Source organism: Vulpes lagopus, chromosome 18, assembly GCF_018345385.1.
Source record: "Vulpes lagopus strain Blue_001 chromosome 18, ASM1834538v1, whole genome shotgun sequence".
Lineage (NCBI taxonomy): Eukaryota > Metazoa > Chordata > Mammalia > Carnivora > Canidae > Vulpes > Vulpes lagopus.
In genome coordinates this window covers 41,641,617-41,649,036 of record NC_054841.1, presented here as the reverse complement: position 1 = coordinate 41,649,036, position 7,420 = coordinate 41,641,617, and positions in this window count along the sequence as shown.

Here is a 7,420-nt window from a genome sequence, read left to right as displayed (position 1 = left end):
ACCTGGGACTTGATGCCTGGACCTGGGATCACACGCTAAGACGAAGGCAGACGTTCAGCCCCTGAGCCACCCAGGCGTCCTGGGGATTTTTATTTTTTAAAAGATCACCTGAAGTTGCAACAACTTGAAAATAATGTACACTTCTTAAAGGTGGAGATTTCTGTCTACTTCAGTCACTCAAGTACCCTAAGTAACTGATACTCAATAAACATGTATTGAATCCCCTAATGAATGAAGCTTCATGGAAAATTAGGCAGCACTAAACAAATGTGATAGTCTACAAAGATGCACTTAAGTGTAGGACATGATGATACACGATCACAGAAAAGCATTATTTTCATATATATATATATTAGAAGAAATGTAAGTAGTTCTGTCTTAGTTAAGGAAATATGAGTGAATATAAAGGGCATATTCTTAACACATTAAAAGAGAATATAAACTAAGTAAAATGAAAATAATTTCTGAATAACAAAGGAAGAGCTGCCTTGCACATTAACATGGGCATCTGAACAATTAATTCATTCCATTTAATGCTACTGAAGATGACCAAACTATTTCTCTGAAAATAAGCTGTAACCTGACAGTATTATGCAACTGTTTCTGGCCAAGAACTCATCATAACTATTGAAAGAGAATGAGGTAGGACTTTGCAAAGATGAGAAGAAAATACCACAGAAAACACAGAGGCCTAAAGACAGACTACGCAGCACATTTCATTAACAACTAAATAATAGCTACTATACATTACTCCGTAAGAAAGAAATCATCTAATGCCAACTCAGTGACAATGATTTGCAGGCTATTTCCCAGGTTCTTTTAAAAAGAATTAGTGCATTTTGCCTGTCCTTGGGCAGTTGCTCTGGGCTTTCCAATAGCCTATTAACGGTCCTCCATAGTTTCCTGAATGATTTTGAGAAACCAGTAATTGAAAACAGGAGTGAGAGAGGAATGACGGGGAGAGAGGAGCTTTTCTGGTTTTGTGAGAAGCCTTGGATGGCCTGGTTATAGAACTATGTTAAGAGCATTAGAATATCTAAACCTTGGTCAGATGTATTATAAGGCAGCTGAGGCTGGACACCTGGTTCCTGGACCTACTTTAAAAGCATAAGCAGAACTATAGTTGCATTAGTTGCATTATTAGCTCCATGTTCCATTTTGTTCCCTACTTATTTATCTTTTCTGTGCCTCTTATCAACCATTAACTTTGCTGTTTCCACTCCCACCCCCTGTTTACCCACTGATTGTAGTAACCCAACGGGGACCCTATGATGTTAACATTTGTGTTGAACTTAACTGCTTACCTGATTGTCAGGTCCCAAAGGGGGCTTCATTGTCTGAAAGAAGGCATATCTCCAGATTGTTTCAAGGCCCCACCCCCCAGTCAAGTTTTCAAGAAACCTTCACCCTCCTCTGTGTATTCACCTCCTTCCCCAAGCATACAAAAGCTGTCCCTGGGCTCAACAGTACAAGGCAGCTTTGGGAATGGTCCCCTGCCTTCTCCTTGAGCTGCCCTTCTGATAACAAAGCTCTCCTTGCTTCAGAGTTGGTGTCTCAGACATCGGCTGGCTGCGCATTGGGTGCCTGGACAAGTTTGAGTTCTGTATCACAACTGTCATTCCTTTAGAGCTAAATTCACCTCTTGAGGGTCAGATCAGGAATCAGTGTCAAAATCTTACATGTTTTTCTAAAATAATAGAAGAGCAAATGGTATTCCTCGGAGTTCTGCTCAGTCTAGTCTCTCACATTCCAGTTAAGCAACATGATTTACATTCCTGTGGAACAGGTTTTTTATCAAACCAAACCCAGAGGCAGCGCTATAACACCTTAGCCAGGCTTTACGTGTCTACTAATGATGAAATTCACTTATTTTAGCAGTAGCAGAAGAATATCTACAAACAATTGGGAATAAAACTGTGTCAAGACATCTAACTTACAAGGATGATAACTGAGGTGTCTCTTAGTGACTCAGAATACACAAATATTTACTTACCTTATCTGTACATGTTTTATGTCTCTCATTAAATGTTTTCAGTGTCTTGCTGCAGTAGTTCTGAGATGAAGCCATGTTTACAGGAAAATGCATCATAAAACTGGTGGATAAATTTTAGCTTATTTATGTGAGATGGAGCCAAAAAGTGTACGACGATTTGTTTGTAGCTTCTTTCTCTCCCCAGGTGGCGATTATATTAAGAAATTTATGTAGAGTGAAATTATTTTCACAACAAGCATTAAACAAACCTAGACATTATTGTTGAGTACTAAATTAGGTTTACCTTTTCCTAGCTGGTTGAGATTGTTTGCTAAAACTTCCTAAAAAGCACCCCACCCTTGCAATTTGGGGAGGAAATCATTTTGTATGATTATTTCAGTTCACTTCAGCCTTTACATTTTATTCTTTTTGGAAATATTCTTGTTTTCAGGGAAAAAAAAAACAGAAGTGACTATCACTTCTGATATGTACTACTGTGCTAATATTAATAACGAGGTGTCATTCACATCCACAAGAATAATAGCATCTCCCCGACAGGTGGAATCTGAGATAAGCTATGATAATATATGCATTCATTAAAGTTTGGAAGGAGTAGTTTGCCTTTGAAGACCTGATAATTAATCCAAAGAAATGTGTGGGGATGGGGTGGGAGGGGGACCTGAACTTCTCACTGCTCAGTATTATGATATGTGCAAGTTGTGCTCACCATGGTGTCATCTGACCTCCCTTGAGGTAATAATGTCACACAACTGCCATTCTCTTTGAGACTGGAAAAATAAGATGCCAGACTTATTAGGGCCACCTAACAAGCAAAACGTTATGCAGAGAGCAATTTTTAAGTAGAGCACGTTTTGCCTCTATGATTTAAAACCGTAAATTTTTTGAGTCTCAGCCCTATGACAATTGGAAAAATCCAAATTTAAAAAAGGAAAGTTCTTTTTTAAAAGTTGGACTTCAGCTATGGAATTTCACACATGGTATATCATCGATTTCATGGACATACCCCAGATACCTTAATCCAGCGCTTCTCAAACATTAGTGTACACATGGATCACCTAAGGGTTTTGTTAAAATCAAATTTTGATTGAGTAAATCTGGGATACAGCCTAAGAATCTACAATTATATCAAGTTTCCAGGTGATGCTGATGCTGATGGTCCCTTATGATAGTTTGACTAGTAAGATCCAAAGCATTTCCTCTTTAAGAGAATTAATCCACAGATTATCCGGTATCTCACAATAATTAGCTCTGAAGTCACGGAGCTACTATCAGATACAGAATACTGTCTTCTTTTTTTTTTTTTTTCAGAATACTATCTTCCTATGCAAACACAAATCAACTATTTCTTTCAAAGGAAGTACTATTTCTCTGAAGCTTTAGAGAAAAGCTAGGCAGTTAATGCCTTCCACTGGCCACTTAGAAATAAATCTTAGGTGAGAGTGGCAAAGTCTGGAATTTATATGCCATACTGAAGAGAGAGATTGCTTCACCGTTCGTGAGCCTCAGAGTCACCTTGTTCATGGTAACCATTATATCGGTGCACAAACATTCTGGTTCTTATTTCTTGCCAGGCTCATGGAGAGCTTGCACTTCTCCACACCCTTTGAAAATTGTCACAGTACTGTAACTTGTTTTGGCTACTGAAGTCTGAGGACATGAGATACACATCACCCCTAGGCAGGAACATTTAGAGCTAGTGTACAATTTGTCAAGTACCCTTTTTCCTGGCTTTGTGATCTTGGAAACACATCCCAAGATGGGATCTCTGTCAAGCTTAGGTGACTGAGTGATTTCAATGGATAGAAACGCCCCCTACACACATATGCCACTCCAAATTGTTCATGTAACATAAGCAAGAAATAATTAACTGAGACTTAGGGGTTATTTGTTAAGGTGACATAGCATAACCAATCCTGCCTTATATAATAATTGAAACCATCTCTGAGAAATAATTCTTAGAAAGTTTAAGAGTTGGGATGCCTGGCTGGCTCAGTTGGTGGAGCATGTAACTCTTGATCTCAGGGTTGTGGGTTTGAATCCCATGTTGAGTGCAGAGATTAGTTAATAAAATAAAATACTTTTTTAAAAAAAGAAAGTCCAAGAGTTTTACATGAGTAGTTCCACAATTTGGGACTGTCTCTGAGTGCATAAGAGGTTATGTAGCTGAGATGGCTCATTACTTTTGATGGGAAATCAATTGGCTCTTGGACAACGCAAGTTTATACCATGTGGATCCATGTATACACAGATTACTTTTAATAAATTCAGTACAACACTGTAAATGTATTTTCTCTTCCTTATTTTCTTAATAGCTTTCTCTAGTTTACTTTATTGTAAGAATACCATATATCATGCATATAACATAAAAATATGTTTATCAACTGTGTTATCAGTAAATCTTCTGATCAACAGTAGTAGTTAAATTTGGGGGAAGTTGAAAGTTAAATGTGCATTTTCGACTGCAAGAAGGAACCTAACCTCCACATTAGGGTCAACTGTAGCCATGTTTTGAATGACATTTATGTAGTAACTTAATCCTAGACTTATTGGGCACATATATTAGATGACTATATAAGAAAATATCTTGAGGCCTAGCTGAGAGAAGAATCTGTGGTTGGTAGCATTTCCACATATCTTAAGAGATGGGCTCTAAAAAAATAAAGATTTGTCATGCTCATACTCTAATTTTAGAGTGGTCAGAATCATCTTGCAACAAGAGACCAAGATATGTATAAAACAGTTCAGGCAAGATTTAACAACATCAGACAGTTTAGATTCTTATCACAAAGAAGTTGAAAAGAAAAAAATGAAGCCTCTAGTTTGAATTGCAGATTATTTTTGGACATGACAACCCTGGAAATTATTTCTGTCTAGGGAATCCAAAACAATTATGTAAATGAGGCTAGTACTTCCTACTCTATTTTGTTTAAAGTGAATGGGGATCAGTTCAACTATTGTAAATTTCCCTAATATCCACTGGCAGAAACATCATATCACATAGGTTAATGAGTTTATTAAAATGGATGTTGAAAAATAAGAAATAATATTTATCTCTTATTGCTATGGAAAAGTCTCTCCTTAATCAGGCTTTTATTTTTCCACTTTTAATAGGAAGGTGCTTTCTAACATTTAATGTTACCAAATTACTTCAGCCTCGGAAAGATATTAATATAACATAATACATTTTGTCAGTTAAGTAGAAGATTCTAAGTCAGACTGGTCAGTTTAGAAGTCTGAAAGAAATTAGTTATAAGTTATTTCCTCATGACTGAAATTGCAAATGTCAGATTTCATTACAGGTGACTGAGAGTGGACGAGCTCCCCCTTTGCTTCATTCAGCAGAGGGTATCCCAGAAATCTTTGTACAATGATAAGCTTTAAATAGCTTAAAACAGGAGTAAAACTTTGGGGGTAATCTTATCTTTATTGAATGGCTAGAAAATTCTGTGCTAGCTACTGAAGATGTGATTGTAAGCAGCACAGATGTGCTAGCGGGTCTCATGGAGCTTCCGATCTCTTAGAAGTGTGAGACCAATAAATAAATGCTTGTGAAAAGCTACTATGGGGATATTCCCATTACCATTGCTGCGTAACAAACTGCATGAGACTATGTCTCATCGGCTCTGTTTTTTTGTTTTTTGTTTTTTTTTTTTTCATCGGCTCTGTTGGTTAAGAATTCAGGCAGAGTGTGGCTAGGTGATTCTTCTACTCCTCCTGGAGTGACTGTAGTCACTCAGTGGGACTCTGCTGGTGGTTGGCCTGATGTAGAGGATCCAACCAGCTTCATTCATACATTTGGTGTTAGGAGTAGCTAAAAGACTGAGCTCACATGGAACTGGAAACTGGAGCATCCATGCATGGTGTTTCCAGCCTGGTGGTCTCAGGGGAGTTGGATTGTTTATATAGGGGCCAGGTTCCTCCAGACCATACGTCTCAAGGAAATTAGCAGAAGCTTCATGACATTTTTTAACCTAGCCTGGAAAGTCACACGACAAAACTTTAAACAATTTCTTGTTGGTTAATGAGGGAGTCCTAAGGCCAGCCCAGATTCAAGAAAAAGGAAATTGGATTCCATTTCTTGGTGTGGGAATAGCAAATTCACACTGTAGAAAGCTTGTGGGAAGGGAGATATTATTATAGTCATATATATATGACTATATATATTTTTTTTAATGGTGAAAGCTTGTGGGAAGGGAGATATTATTATAGTCATATATATATGACTATATATATATTTTTTTTAATGGTGAAAAACTTTTTACTTAGATTTAGCCAGCTGGACTCAGTTTAGATGATCTCACTTTTGTTGGCAACATCCAAAGCATCATAGTCAGGAGCTAGTTGAACATATGCCTTATTCTCTTCATCAGGCTTGACCAAGGGTGTTAACCTTGACCATATCAATGTCATAGAGCTTCAACGCCTGTTTGATCTGGTGCTTGTTGGTTTTGACATCCACAACAAGTAGAAGTGTGTTGTTGTCTTCTGTCTTCTTCATGGCTGACCCGGTGGTCAGGGGGCTTGATGATGGCATAGGGGTTAAACTTGTTTCCCCTGAGGGTACTCTTCTGAGGATATTTGGGCTGTCTTCAGAGCCACAGTGTCTTGGGCCCTCAGAAGGTAGGTGATATGCAGATCTTATTTATGACTATCATCAAAAATGCAATCTTCCATAGAAAGAAAGAAAGGAAAAACACAAAGTTGGAGGGAAAGACTTTATAGAACTGAAGGTAATAAAGAGCAGGCAGTTAGAAAGGTAGTAAGTGGGAGGGGGACAATGGAGACCTCCCTAGGCAGAGTAAATACTTCCTGCAAAGGGATTTGCCAAATTTGAGGAACTAAAAACAACAACAACAAAACAGCTGGAGCTGGAGTAGGGAGAGTGAGGGGGAGGGGGAGTTTCAAAGATCAGGTATTATTTTATAATCCATGGTAAGACATCCAAACACTATACTAAGAGCAGTGGAAATCACATGTTTAAGAAGAGAGTAACATGATTTGAGGCTTTGAATGGATCTTTCTGAATGAATTGGAGGAGTCAAGTCTGGACCAGGTAGGAAATGGTAGTAGTAGCCATGCTGACGATGAGGGTGGCCTAAATTAATATGGTAACAGAGAAGAAGACAGATTTGAGTTTTATTTAGAGATGTAACTGAGAGATCTTGCTGGTAGATTGAACATGGAGAGGGTTGAGATTGTGAGATGTATTGATTTCCTATGGCTGCTGTAATAATTGTGAAAAGTGAAATAAAATGGAGGCAGCTATATCAAGGGGTTTTAAAATGGAACCAGGAGGCCATTAAGGAAATGGGCTCTTTGCACGTTCTCACTGGGTAGAACCATGAACTTTTGAATGGGGCCAAATCCTAAATATTCCAAGGACTCTGCAACTTGCGTCAGTAACAGACTTTTGCTTAGTGACTGCCT